The sequence below is a fragment of the Peromyscus maniculatus genome, chromosome X, assembly GCF_049852395.1.
Source record: "Peromyscus maniculatus bairdii isolate BWxNUB_F1_BW_parent chromosome X, HU_Pman_BW_mat_3.1, whole genome shotgun sequence".
NCBI lineage: Eukaryota > Metazoa > Chordata > Mammalia > Rodentia > Cricetidae > Peromyscus > Peromyscus maniculatus.
In genome coordinates, this window is record NC_134875.1 from 26,803,930 (window position 1) to 26,819,229 (window position 15,300).

A 15,300-nucleotide genomic window follows, 5' to 3' on the forward strand; every position below is an offset into this window, starting at 1 on the left:
TTTGACAGAGGCCCAGAGATGTGGTGGTTATTCAGATCAAACAGGAGACCCCAAAGAAGAGACTCTGGAAATAAAGTTGTAGGAAAGCCTTTAGTAATAAAAGAACATTAATAGCAGATAATAACCCTACATATACTGGATAAGTTATCTGATGTCTTAGTTACTTCTCAGTTGCTATGACAAAACACCATGGCCAAGATAACTTATAAAAGAAAGTGTTTGAATTGGTGCTCACAGTTCCAGAGGATTACAGTCAATGGCCATCACAGCAGGTCCCATGGCATCAGGCCAGCAGGAGTAATGCTAGAGTAGTAGGTAAGACCTTATCTCTCCATCCACAAGCTTGAGATGCAGAGAGCTAACTGGGAATTCCTTGAACTTTTTGACTCCTCAAAGCCCATAGCCAGTGACATACCTCCTAATGATTCCCAAACAGTTCCACCAACTGGGGGCCAAACATTTAAATATATGAACTTATGGGGACCATTCTCATTCAAACTACCACATCTGGTCAGTCTTTGTCTTCCAACCAAAGTATACTAAGGAAGAGAAAGGTAACACAAATGAGAAAGTTCTTCACTGACTAATCAGTTAATGTTCAACACCATATAGTTCATATCAGACAGAAAAATTTGGAATGTAATCATTAGGACAATGCCTTTGTAATCATAGTGTCCTCTGCACTGAAAATCAATGAGCTAATCAGAATTAGACAGAAGTCATGAAGGTAGAAAAGTGTATAGTTGGAACTCATACTGTGGTAGTTTAAATAGGAATGAGCCCCATAAACTCATGTGTTTGAATGCTTGGCCCATAGAGAGTGGCACTATTAGGAGGTGTGGCCTTGTTAGAGTAGGTGTGGCTTTGGTGGAGGAAGTGTGTCACTGTGGGGGCCAGCTTTGAAGTCTCAAGCTAGGCCTAGTGTGGCATTCACTTGTGCTGCCTGTGAATCAAGATATAAAACTCTCAGCTCCTTCTCCAGCACCATGTCTGCTTGCACGCTGCCATGCTTCCTGCCATGACAAAAATGAACTAAACCTCTGAAACTGTAAGCCAGCCACAATTAAATGTTTTCCTTTTTAAGAGTTGCTATGGTCATGGTATCTCTTCACAGAAATAAAAACCCCAGTTAAAATACATACTTTGCTAAATATCACTGTGAGAAGAAGTGTAATGTACATGAAAGAGCCTTAATTCAGAACACATTTTTCATTCAACATCAGAGAATCCAAAATGGAGAGAAATCTTATAAATACAATGAATGTAGAAAAACTTTCAATGATGACTTAGTCTTTACTAAGTGTTGTGGGGTATTTGTACACTGCATGAAGATGTATTGCTGTGGTTAGTGTAATAAAAAGCTGAATGGCCAATAGCTAAGCAGGAGGTATAGGTGGAACTTCCGGGAAAAGAGAGGAAGAGGAAGAAAAATGGAGGCTTGGCAGAGACACCAGGAGACAGGGCAGAAGTACCTTGGGCACTACGGAGAGATGAGATAACGAGCCATGCTGCAGAATGTAGGTTAAAATAAATGGGTTAATTGAAATTATAAGAGCTAGTGAGACAAGCCTAAGCTAAGGCCGGGCTTTCATATTAATAATAAGCCTCCATGTCATTTTTGTGAGCTAGTGGCCCAAAGAAAAATAAAAATCCATCTACAACTAAGACTACCAGGATAGTATCTATATTGGACACTATGAATTCAGTTAATTGTGGAAAGGCTTTTACTCAGATATTGCCCCCCCTTTTTTTTACAGTCAGTAAATTCTTATTAGAGAGAAGTCTTATGAATGTAATTGATTTTGTAAAGCCTTCATTGACAATTTACTTCGCTTTTTTGTTTTTTATGTTGTTTGAGACAAGATCTTGCTAAGTAGCTTTGTCTTGCCTGGAACTCACTATATAGCCCAGGCTAGCCTAGAAATTACACGACTACCATACCAAAATTTTCATCTTTTTTGAACATCAATTTATTCACACTGCAAAGAATCCTTGTGAATGTACCAAATGTGGCAAGGTCACTCAAAGCTTGGCTTTTAACAGTATCTGAGTATTCACACGAAAAAGAGGCCATATACCTGTAATGACTGTGGGAAAGCCTTTAGTGGTTGAACTTCCTTTATTTTTGACACCACAGAACTCATACTGGAGAATACTCCTGCAAATATAAAGAAATGTGATAAAGCCTCAAGTCTGAACTACTGTCCTAAAACATAAGAAAAACCTACTAGATAGAAACTCCTTCAACCAGAGTTTATCCCAGATTCAACATCACAGGATCCATACTGGAGAGAAATGATCAATTGTCAGAAAAGCCTTCAATAGAAGTGTTCATCCCACCCAACACTAAACACTAAAGGATCAGTACTGCGGGGATGGGCTGGAGAAACGGCACGGCATTTATGAGCACGGCTGCTCTTCCCGAACCTGAGTTCAGTTCCCAGCACCCACATGGCAGGCAGCTCACAAATGTCTGTACCTCCAGTTCCAGGGGATCTGATGCCCTCTCCTGGCTTCCATGGGCATTAGGCACAATGTGGTACATTTACATACATTCAGACAAAACACACATGAACATAAAAATAATTAGATCTTTAAAAAAATTAGGAAGAAACCTTATGGATATAATGAATACCGTAGAACTTTCAGGTGTGGTTCAGTCCTCCTTAGGTATAGGATACATCCTGATGGAGACTTACCCTAAATTTTTCAACAAATGCATTCAACCTTTCCTTTTGTTGTTGTTGTTTTTGTTTTTTTTTTCCCAGAGTTTCTTTGTGTCGTTTTGACTGTCCTAGAACTTGCTCTGTAGACAAGACTGGCCTCAAACTCACAGAGACCCGCCTGCCTCTGCCTTCTGAGTGCTGAGATCAAAGGTATGCACCACCACTGCCTAGCTCAGGCTTTCATTTTTTAAGTGAATTCCAACATATTTAGACTGTTACAACTATCATACTTTTTAATTTGGAAGGATGGCATCCCCCACATAATTTCTCCTGCAAAGTACTGTCTGCTAGAATATCACACATCCAAGTGAAAAACGATGATCCAAAAACCTAGAATAAACTAATCAAATCTCAACATAAAGGATGGTAGTGCTTTTTTTATACTGTTATTGTTGTTACAATGTGCATTTATCCTTCTGAGAAATAGTGGTGACTAAGGCCTGAAGAGAACACTGATCACTTGGAGGATCTCCATACAATACCAGAGAAAAACTCAGCCTAATGGATGGAAAAATCATAACATAAAAATATAAAAAATATGAAAACCAAGATAATGTTAATATTATAATATTACAAAGCTTCAACATTTCAGTTCAAATATATCAAAATAATTGAAATGCCAACTAATAAGTTCAAAAGCCTAGAATTAAAAGTTATTAGCTATCATAGTATCAAAGAAGACACAAGTGAGCAGATAGATTCAGGAAACAATTCAACTCAAGACCTGGACAAGAAATTTGACAAGTTGGATGAGAAATTCAATAAAGAGAAGAGATTCTCAAAAATGAAATCCAAACAAAAATCTCAGAATTGAAAAGCTCAATAAAAAACTCAATGAACACCGGGCAGCGGTGGTACACGCCTTTAATCCCAGCACTGGGGGGCGGAGGCAGGTGGATCTCTGTGAGTTCAAGGCCAGTCTGGTATACAGAGCAAGATCCAGGACAGGCACCAAAACTACACAGAAATCCTGTCTCGAAAAACAAAAACAAAACAAAACAAAAAACAAAACAAAACAAAACAAACAAAAAAAGGTTATTTGTAGAAGAGTCTCAGCATTCCTGAAGGCTGCGGGTTCCCTAGTAAATCCCAAGGCCCCCACCAGTTCCGGGTTTTCTCTTATTTTGTTGCACAAGGACACACCACATGTCACATCTTTTCTCCAGTGTAAATTACTCATACCACATTGTCAAGGAAAGGACTAGAAGAATTTTTTGATGACCCAAAGAACTGGGGGGAAGAAAAGGTCAAATCTGGAGCTTCATGGACCTGCCAGCAGCTAAGGAACAAAAGTAATGAAGACCTACATAAACTTTGGTATGTCCCTGTAAAGTAAAGAAACATGCTTCTTACTTTAGAGTAGGAGCCCAAATGACAGAGATTGCCAATGCCAAGTCCAGAGCGGTTAGAAAAGGCACAAACTCAAGTAGTGGTACCTAAATAAAAGATACAACAGGAAATGGTTCTTCAAGATGCCTTATGTGGATCACTTTGTCAGACTGAGACTTGAGAAACAAGCCCACATTGAAGCAAGAAAGAAAAGTTTACAGAAAAAAAAAGAAAAAATTCTCCAGGCCAAGTTCCCACATCTCTCTCAAGACCGGAAGTCAAGTACTGTCTGGTGGTTTTCTGTGAATCTGAGACCAGACTGGTCTACAGTGCAAACTCCAGGCCATCCAGGAATTATGTACTGAGACCCTATCTCAAAGAAACAAACAAAAAATTGAAGAACACCCTAAAAGTTGATAAATGACTGCCTATATTCATGAATCAGCATAAATAATATTTTTAAATGGTCATATTCCTGAAAGTGAACAGAAATTCAAGGCCAGCCTCAGTTACATAGTGAGTTTAGGGTCAGATTGACTTCAATAAGACTCCATCTCTGATAAATTAATTAGTTAATTAGTTAGAGCAATGGATGTATATATGGCATGAATATAAAAGTAAAAGTGTTAATGGTGACAAGAGGGACTTACAAGAGGGAAAAGGTGAAAATCGGATGCTTAGGAGAGTATCAAGGGAATATGCCCAATGTTTAATATAAACTTGTACAAAAACTGAAGGGGGAAATTCCTCACATTCTAAAGGTATAAAATATTAAATAGGCAACATAGGCTTTAATCTTCATGAGTTTGGATTAGGCAGTGGTTTCTTATTTATGATATGAACATAACAATGAAAACAGTGAATTATGTTTCATCAAAATTAAAGATGATGGTACTTCAAAAGGTACTTTCTAGGAAGCAATAAAAGAAACTACAGAACTGGAGCTGGAGAGATGGCTCAGAGGTTAAGTGCACTGGCTGCTCTTCCAGAGGTCCTGAGTTCAATTCCCAGCAACCACATGGTGGCTCACAACCATCTATAATGAGATCTGATGTCCTCTTCTGGCCTGCAGGGATACATACAGGCAGAACACTGTATACATAATAAATAAATTAAGAAACTACAGAACAGAAGAAAATATTTACAAATCATGTTGGTTCAGATAGGAAAGGTTCTCAAAGATCTCTAAACAGAATGATATCACTATTATACTAATATTTTTGCAATTATAGTAGCATGAATAACCAATAGTCAGATACTCTTCCAACTGTACTGAAAATATTTTTCTTATGATTTGTTTGATCAAACTGAGACTCAGGTATGTTCCACTAGCATACAGAAATACATACTGGGTTTCCTCTGTAGAATGACTCCAGCAATTGAATGATGGACCCTAGTTTATTTTACAAGCCAAGTCTTTAGGGGCTTTGCAAATACTGACTTAAAAGTGGCAGCAGATATGAATGAAGCCCGAGGGTAGGAAATTATTTACAAGTAGCTCCTGGTACTCATTACTCCCTCAAGATAGTCTTGTAACGTAATTCCTCTGAGGGTTCCTGGACCTTTCATTGTTAGTCAAGAGGCAAACCTTGGCGAAAATGACAACTGAAAGATTATGTTGCTAAGCTTCATTGGAAATAGCTTGCTGCATGCTCATCCACATAAGTAGTTTTTAATCTAAAAACTATGCTATTGCCACTAAGAATTATAGATAGAAAGCCATTCTCTTCAGACCACATAGAATTTGCTATTTGGCTGCTTGGCAATGTTTATTGGCTAAAATGTAAGGATAAATTAAGCCATCCTACCTACACACAAATGGAGTTGGGTATGTATTTTGTAGCACTAATTTTTTTCTTTAAAATTTTTTTTTGACATTGTGCTTCTGATTGACGTATCATACAAACTGCCTCTTCCTAAACTGAATGTTTGAGACCTTTTTTTTTTTTTGAGGTTTTTAGAGACAAGCAGCAGTCTTTGTTTTTTTTTTTAAAAAAAAAAGTAAATGTTTTACAGAGGGAACTCAGTATGTAGTGCACATTCGTATGCGTGTGTGTGCTTCGTGTTCCTGCTACGGGTTGCATGTGGAGATCAGAGGACAACTTGAGTGATTTTGTTCTCTCCTTCTACCCTATGGGTCCCAGGGATGGCCCTTACCTACGGAGCCATCTCTCAGGACCGAAATTCTTATTTTACTTGCTGGAGGTACCAAGAGCAGAATCGCTTGGGTTGCAGATTTTACCTTTTTTAATTTTTTCCTGCCCACATCAAAACAGAAGCTAGGAATGATAGGAAATACTGTTTAAAATTTAAAAGACAAGGTTTAGAAAATGATCACTTAAGCAGTATTTTGGCAAGTGTTTTTCTTGTATATTTTTAAAAAGCCCGGCGTAATGGTACATGCTTTTTAATCTCAGCACTCAGAGGCAGAGGCAGGTGGATTTCTGAATTCGAGGCCAGCCTGGTCTACAAAGCGAGTTCCAGGGCAGCCAAACAGCATGGCTACACAAAGAAACCCCGAAGGAAACAAAAACAAAAATTAAAAGGAACTATATAACTATAGGACTCTATACGACAAGAGGACAAAGGAAAACAAAATTGTGTTTAAAACAAATGTGGTGGGTGCCATCAGTCAATGACTTAAATAAATCGACTTAATTTCTGTTTTCTGTTAAAACCTGAAAGATACAAACGTGGTAGATGCCATCAGTCAATGACTTAAGTCGATTTGATGTTTCTTTTCTGTTAAAACGTGGAAAGTGTATCAAGTCCAGTATCTTTAAAAATGTTTATTCACCGGGAGATCTCAGAATTTCTATTTGCGTGTGTTCAGACACAGTATGCAGCCCAAATTAAGGGGGTCAGTGTTCCCGCCGCTCCCTTCCGTTTTCCCAAGGCGGGTACCCCTGTCTAGCGCCAGAGCCTTCGAGGCTGCTTGTGGCGACGCACATGTTAGCACCCACCATTGTCAAAAAGGTGCCCGGATGTACACGTTAGGAGTGGCGATCTACCCATCAGGCAGTGCGCATTGTTATAGTCTGGGTTTACTCAGGGTAGCTCCTTTGGCGCTGGAAGTCGGGGTGGCTGTGGCCGCCGCCATCTGAGCGGCGGTCACCCAGTGTTTGCGCGCTCCTCCCTTTCCGCTCTTCCTCCGCCTCGGCCTCCTCCCCTCCTCTTATCCCCTCTCCCCCCGCACCTGCTCCTCCCCTCCTCTTCCTCCTCCTTCTGCTCCTCCTCCTCCTTCTCTTCCTCCGCCTGCTCCCGCTCCTCCTCCTTCTCTGAGCTCCGGACGTCCTGCAGCGTTGTGGGTAAGCCTCTCCGCACCTCCCCGCCTCTGAGGCCAGGGCAGCGGCCGTGGCACGCTGCTGGGGTCTCCATGGCCCTGGAGATTGGGGACCCGGCGGCGCGATGGCCCGTGGCCTACCATCTTGTTTCGGCCCCGGGGAGGAGAGGGTTTTGGGAAAGGTCGTCGGGGCAACGCGGAGCTGGGGCTGGTCGCGGTGCCCGCCAGTGGCCACCTCCAAGGCCTGAAATGTGCGTGCGCCCCTTGCGGGTCGGACCACATGGGCCGAGGTCTACCGAAGGCCCGGGAGGCTGGGTGGCCTCCGTACCTTTCTGGCTTTGCTTTCTTGAGATCCCCCTCAGTCTGCTTTTTTGTACATTGGATAGCGACGAGACCCTCCCATCCGCTGGTCTCTGCAGTCCTGGGAAAAGCTGGTGGGCCAATCTGAACTTTGCAGCCTCAGGCTCCTGAGGCCCTTGGTTCTGCCCAACCCCTTTCCCAGGACCCTCGATAGTTTTTCTGTGCTGGTACCCTTATTTTTCCCAAAGGGGCTGCCCTCCTCTGTCACAGAAATCTTGCTCTATTTAGTTATTGTCTAGACTCTAGAGGATAAAAGCCCTGAGGGGACAGATGTGGGCTTAGATACACGATTTTCCATCAGTGAGCACTGCAGGGCTTTATTAGCGATGGGGCAAGCATCTCGTCGGAGGAGAAAAACCTGCTTCAGACATGGGAGTCCCTCTCAATGCACCTCAAGTTTGAATTCTTTTCAGGAAGACATCTCAGTATCAATGGAACCAGTTTCTTCCAAATGTGGGAGATTATCCAAAGATCTCTCTTTGTTTGGAAGATTTGCTAATTTTTCTTTTAAATCTATGAGCTTGAATTGTTGGTTTTGTTGGTTGGATTTTAGGATTTGGGGGCTTGGATTTGTTGGTTTTGTTTTGGGGGTTGGGTTATGAGTTTTAGTGTCTCTAAAACGGTATTTGATACCTAAAAACAGTTTTAAACTACAAAAATCTAGGTATTTGTGAGGTGTCTTGCTTTGAGAGTTACAGTATAAATTCAAGCCATCTTATGTAAAAAAAAAAAAGAAAAAAAATACCGAATCTATGAAGGCGCTAGTTTGCTAATAAAATTCAGTTAGATCTGTGTGATTTGCTTTAATATTTGTGCAAATGCGATTATCATAGCATTTGAATGTCGTGTTGATGTTGCTCTTTTTACAGGGCTATGAAGTATTAAAGACCGGTTTTTAAAGGTGAAGAAATAGCCTCAAGCAGTTATGTGGTCCGTAAATAGAACCAGTTGTGGTGTTTTTTCTTTTAAATTACATTTGTTTATATTCTTTCTTTCTTTCTTTTTTCTTTTTTTTTCTTTCTTTTTTTTTTTTTTTTTTTGGTGTGCGTGTGTGTAGGTGTGTAGGTATGCGCACACCACAGTTTGGAGGTCAGATGACGACTTGGTAGTGCTAAGTTCTCTCCTACTGTGTAGGTCCCGAGGGTGGATCGCTGATAATCAGTTTGGGGCTGCAAGCCCCCTTACCTGCAGAGCCCATCTCCTTGACCTCCCTCGCGGTTTTTTTTGTTGTTGTTGTTCATTTGTTTGCTTTTGTTATTTGATAGGGTTCCGTGTAGCAGAGGCTGAAGTTGATATGTAACTAAGGCTATCCAGAACTCTTGATCCTGTTGGCTCAGCCTCCCTAATACAGTGATTACAAGAAAGAGCCACCAGGCCTGTCCCCTTAGAACCAGTTCTTGAACCAGTGCCTTCTGACTTTCACCTAAGGTTCAACTCATTAAATAATACCTCACTTTTTATTCATGGGCATCTCAAAGTGCTAGAGAAAGATAGGTAAGACGGTCACCTAAAAGTTTTAAGAAATATTATTCAATTTCCCCTCTCTACATTTTTTTTCTTTTCTTTTCTTTTTTTTTTTTTTTTTTTTTGGTTTTTGTTTGTTTGTTTTGTTGTTTCAAGACAGTTTCTTTGTGTAACAACCCTGGCTGGCCTGGAACTCACTCTGTAGACCAGGCTGGCCTGGAACTCACAGAGATCCACCTACCTCTGCCTCCTATGTCCTGGGATTAAAGGCATGAACGACCACGCCCAGCCCCTGTCTACATTTGGAGGAGGTGGTGAGACAGCTCTGCCTCCCGGGAGTGCTGGGATTAAAAGCATGCACCACCGCCCGGCCCCTGTCTACATTTTGAAGACTTTATATGTTTGTACATTTTAGCATTTGAATAATAACTGCATCTAAGTATGTTGAAAATTGAAGGCTAGTATTGAAAAAGTCCTGTTGATGAAGAGTTCCAAACCTCAGCTTTTCCTGTTCAACTTCTTTCCTCCAGTTGTTACATTTTTCTTTTTTCTTTCTTTTTTTTAATTAAACTTTTCTTTTTTTTTTCCTTTTTCTTTTTTAAGATTTATTTATTATGTATAGTGTTCTGCCTGCAGGCCAGAAGAGGACACCAGATCTCATTATAGATGGTTGTGAGCCACCATGTGGTTGCTGGGAATTGAACTCAGGACCTTTGGAAGAACAGCCAGTGCTCTTAACCTCTGAGTCATCTCTCCAGCCCAGTTGTTACATTTTTCAATGTAGACTGGCCTTTTCAGCCAAGCATTTTACCACTACATTGCCTTTTTTCTGCTTATTTTTCTAGGAGAACATTTAGGACCACACAAAATTTGGGGGGAGTACTAGAGATCAATTTGTATGTACTAATTCTTTCCTGTTTCTTTATGCTTTAGAGAGGACTTTAAATTAATTGTTTTTCTGGAGCCAGCAAGATGGTTTACCAACTACCACCAATCCTGACAATATGAGTTCAATCCCAGGGACCCACATGGTAGAAGGAGAGAACCAACTTCTTCAGGTTGTTTTCTGACTTGCACACGTGCTACGGCATATGCAAACACACACACACATACAATTTGAAAAATAATTGGTTTTTAGTTAGATTGTTATAAGTAACAGTTTAGGAAGACTTGATTTACTCTGTGACTTGAATAAAAATGTACATCTAGACTTTTAAAATTCAATCTCTACAAATCAGTTTTATATTAAAGGGTATTTCCGTTATTTTTATTGGGAAATATTGTCATCACTATGTACCATCTGGGTCCAGTGGGCCACTTTAATTTTTTTATTTTTTAAGTTAATTCACAAATAATTTACATAAAGGTGAAAGAGTTGCAGAAACAGCTATTTGATTAAAAAATTAGACATGGTATTCTTTTTTGTACTTATAAAAATGAAACACATCCAGGCATGGTGTTGCACACCTGTGATCCTGGCATTGGGAGGCAAAAGCAGGAAAATTACTGCAAGTTAAAGGCTGGCCTGGTGTACATTACAAGTTCAAGCCAACCAGGGTTACATAACAAGACCCTGTTCAGAGGGATAAAGAGAGACAGTATAAAAGGGAAGGAGAGGGGGAAAGAAGAGGAGAGAAAGGAATGAAAATATAAACAAAGGCATTTAATTTTTTTTTTTTTTTTTTTTTTTTGGTTTTTCGAGACAGGGTTTCTCTGTGTAGCTTTGCGCCTTTCCTGGATCTCACTCTGTAGCCCAGGCTGGCCTCGAACTCACAAAGATCCTCCTGGCTCTGCCTCCCGAGTGCTGGGATTAAAGGCGTGCGCCACCACCGCCCAGCGCATTTACTTATTTTTATACTGTGTGTGTGTGTGTGTGTGTGTGTGTGTGTGTGTGTGTGTGTGTGTGTGTGCTCGAGTATGCATGTGGAAGTCAAAGGACAGCTTGTATAGTTGGTTTTCTCCTTCCATTATGTGGGACTCCAGGAATTGAACTTAGGTAACCAGGCTCAGTGGCAAGTGTCTTTTCTCACTGAGCCATCTGGCTAACACAGCTAATGCATTTTAGGAGCTGAGACAGTCTGTTTTCCTCTCTCAATCCAAAGAATCAAACTCAGGCTCTAGTGTGTGCTAAGCAAATGCCCTGTCACTGAGCTACATATCTAGCTCTTGATTTTTCAAGCCAGGGTTTCACTATGTAGCTCAGAATAGCATTCGCTTCCTATATAGCCTATCCCAGTCTCGAACTCATGATTTTACCCTCTCAAATTCTGGGATTACAGTTGAAATGCCACCACATCTAGCTATAACCAAGACTTTTTTTAATTTTTAGAGAAAATTTGTAGAGTATATGGTATGAAAATTCAGGATATGACTTAAACTGAAATTCTTTTTTAATGAAGCTATTCAAATTTTTGATCATTTTAATGTAACATCTGTTTTAAAAGGTGCAGATGTGGCTGCAGGATGTTGCTTATGGAAAAGCACTAACTTATCACATGTAAAGCTTGAAATTTGACCACCAACACCATAAAAATAGAAGCCCAAATAGATTGTAAATTTGTGAAGAATAGAACCATGTTTTATTCTGTATTTTTCCCTAGAGTATAGAGCATAATGAGGATTTGGTAATAAATTAATCTATGAAGAATTTTAGGTAATTTTCTGTTACTTTTCAGCTAAAAAATGATGAAAATATATATGAGCAAAACATTTATATGTGTTTTCTTATAGTAATAATAACATTTATTTTTGAATTGTGAATAAGTCATAGTTAAAGATGTCACTTATATTGAAATTCAGATTTACTAAAACATGGCTGGATAATTACCCGTTTTTACGTAGCCTTTTAATTTTTATTTCTAATTCTATAATTCATCCTATTTTTTCAAGTAGTAATTGCTTAAAATATTTAGCCAGGCGGTGGTGGCGCACGCCTTTAATCCCAGCACTCGGGAGGCAGAGGCAGGTGGATCTCTGATTTTGAAGTGAGACTGGTCTACAAAGCAAGTTCCAGGAAAGGCGCAAAGCTATACAGAGAAACCCTGTATCAAAAAAAAAAAAAAAAAAAAAGCCGGGCGGTGGTGGCACACGCCTTTAATCCCAGCACTCGGGTGGATCATTGTGAGTTCAAGGCCAGCCTGGGCTACCAAGTGAGTTCCAGGAAAGGTGCAAAGCTACACAGAGAAACCCTGTCTCGAAAAAACAAAAAAAAAATATTTATCAGTTTATTTGCTAAATTTACATTCACTCAGGAGTAAACCAACTTTGGAAAGTGAGTTATCACTATATATTACTATAAATTAGATGATGTGTACATTTAATTTAATAGTCCCTATTTGGGGTGGGGTTACAGCTGTGAGCAGCCATGGCTAGTTTTTTACATGGTACTAAGGCTTCAGAGTTAGGTCTTTATGTTTGCATAGAAAGTACTCGTACCCACTGAGCCATCTCCCCAGCCCCTAGTACTATGTATTTTTATTTTAATTTTTTATTATGCATTGTGTATTTGTGTGTGCAGGTGTGAGTGTGTATGTGCGCGCCCATGAGTGTATGCATGGCACATCATGCATGCAGTGATTAGAGGACAACTTGCAGAGAAGTTGGTCCTTTCTCAAACTAAGGTTTTCAGACAGCAGCATTTACCTTCATCGTGAGCAGTCTCAGCAGCTGATTTTCTAAGCACCTTTATTTTCTAAGTCCTAACTTGTTACGTTGTCAGGAGTTATATGATAAGTTTGTTCAAGATTGAAATTAGACCAAAGATTTCAGAGTCAAGTTTCATGGTATTATTTTGAACTAAAAAAAAATTGATTGGCATCATGTGCTTTTTTTTGTTTTTTGTTTTCTTTTTTTTAAGATATTTTTTATTTTTTATGTACATTGGGGTTTTGCCTGCACAAGGATGCCAGATCCCCTGGAACTGGAGATACAGACAGTTGTGAACTGCCATGTGCTTCGTAGGAATTGAATCCGGGTCCTTTGGAAGAGTGGCCAGTGCTCTTAACCACCTTCAGCCCCCCATGTGCTTGTTTTTAGTTGGTTCTTCAATTTGATGGATAAAGACAACTGTTTTCAGCAACAACAACAACAAAAATAGTTTCTGCAATTGATACTAGTATATATGGCTTCTTAAAATTACATTTATTTTTTGTGTGTGCTTGCAAACATGGCAGTCAGGGCACAGCTTGGGGATGGTCTTTCCTTCCACAACATGGGTCTTGGGAATCAAACATGTCATCAGGCTTGATAGCAAATGCCTTTTGCTGGCTGAGCCTTCTCGACAGACCATGAATGGTGTTTATATTGATAATCCTTCTTTAATAGGATTGCTGAGAGACAGGTGGGCCCATTTAGTGTTTACTTAGATTTACTTAGATTGATTAAAGTAACCCATATAATAAAAAGTGAATGATCTACAATAACAATGTGAGTAAATGGATTAAGGCCTCTTGGATAAGAGTGCTTGTTGCACTAGCGTGAGAATCTTGGTTCAAATCCTCAGAACCTAGGTGAAAAATCTAGGTGTGGCAGGGTTGGCATCTGCAATCCTAGCATGGGTATAGGGGGCCAGGGAGTGGTGGATTATTGGAGCTAAGTGGCAGCCAGCCTAGCTCCACATTCAGTGAGAAATCCTGTCTCAAGGAAATAAGATGGAGAGTGTCAGAGCAGGACACCTGAGATCTTGTTCTCATGGACACACACAGGTGCCCATACATCACACACATACACACACAAATGTAAGGTAGAAATGAAATGTTGACTACTCATCCCCAAAGATAACTTTTAATTTTTAGGTTTGGTATACATCATCACAATTTTCAAAATGATTCCTAAATAAGATATATCTATGTTATTACATATTTTTTCCAATTATAATATGTGAAATAATATATTCAAGGATATATCTTTACACTATTGATAGAGAAATATTCAATTAAATAAGAGTTGGGGGCAAGTATCTGGAGAAGAATGTCAAGTCGTATGAGAATATGCCAAGTAGTGGTAGAGCTTGATCATATGATAGATGCCTTGATTCTTCGGTAGCAAATGATCACTCCTAAAATCATACGTATAAGTAACATTATAAAGGCTAAGCAGGTATTTAGAAATGTGTCTGTGTGTGTGTGTGTGTGTGTGTGTGTGTGTGTGTATAAACAAAAAATAATGAAAAAGAGGCCATGAATCTGAAAGAGAGCAAGGAAGAATATATAGGAGGGTTTAGAGGGAGAAAAGGGAAGAGGGAAATGATGTAATTATAATAAAAATAAATAAATAGTTTAGCCAGGCGGTGGTGATGCACGCTTTTAATCTCAGCACTCTGAAGGCAGAGGCAGGCAGATTTCTGAATTTGAGGCCAGCCTGCTCTATAGTGCGCCAGGAAAGCCAGAGCTGCTACACAGAGAAACCCTATCCCAGAATGAATGAATGAATGAATACGCGGATAAATAAATAAATTTAGGAGGCAGGGTTTCTCTATATAGTCCTAGCTGTCCTATAACTCACTATGTAGCTGCCTGCTTCTGCCTCAGGAGTGCTGGGATTAAAGGCATGTGCCACCACCTCCCAGCTGAAAAAAAAAATTCAAAATTTTTTTTTTAATTTTTTCTTTTTTATGTATTTCTTTTTTTAAACATTTCATTCTACATACCAACCACAGTTCCCCCTCCCCATCCCTCCTCCTGTTACTCCCTCCACCTCCCCCACTAGCCACTCCTCCAAAAGGGTAAGGTCTCCCATGGGGAGTCAACAACTGATGAACCATCTGTCCAGGTCATCTGCCCAGCTTTTTTGTGGGCTCTGGGATCTGAACTTTGATCCATATGCTTATACAGTAAGTACTGTATCCACTGAGCACTTTCCTCTGATCGCCCTCTATTTCCTCTCATTGTGTGTGTGTGTGTGTGTGTGTGTGTGTGTGTGTGTGCAGGCATGTAGCATATAAGGTGAGAGGACAATTGGTCAGAGTCATTTCTCTCCTACAATGTGGGGTACTGGTACTCAAATTCAGGTGGTCAGGCTTGGTGATGGGCATCCTCATCTACTGAGCCATCTTGCATGCCCTCTTTTTTTTAAACCAGGGTCTCATGTATTCCAGGCTAGACTGTAACTTTACCACAATTAGCCAAGTGTTATGGAACA

At 40.0% G+C, this 15,300-nt stretch overlaps 1 protein-coding gene and 1 pseudogene across 9 annotated transcripts in view; both read left to right on the plus strand.

Annotated features, from left to right (window-relative positions):
- Positions 1 to 4,068: 4,068 nt before the first annotated feature.
- On the plus strand, positions 4,069 to 4,420 carry LOC121825807 (large ribosomal subunit protein uL29m pseudogene; annotated as a pseudogene).
- A 2,681-nt stretch (positions 4,421 to 7,101) lies between these two features.
- The window catches only part of Znf280c (zinc finger protein 280C), a 64,129-nt gene continuing 55,930 nt past the window's right edge, over positions 7,102 to 15,300 (plus strand). For 3 of the 9 annotated variants that reach the window (XM_076562417.1, XM_076562418.1, XM_076562421.1), the window contains exon 1: positions 7,236 to 7,363. The gene's annotated coding sequence lies outside the window, so the exon portion shown is untranslated. Of the gene's footprint in view, positions 7,364 to 10,093; positions 10,221 to 15,300 lie in introns of those variants that run through there. The other 6 variants (XM_076562424.1, XM_076562419.1, XM_076562422.1 and 3 more) reach the window with 3 other exon arrangements.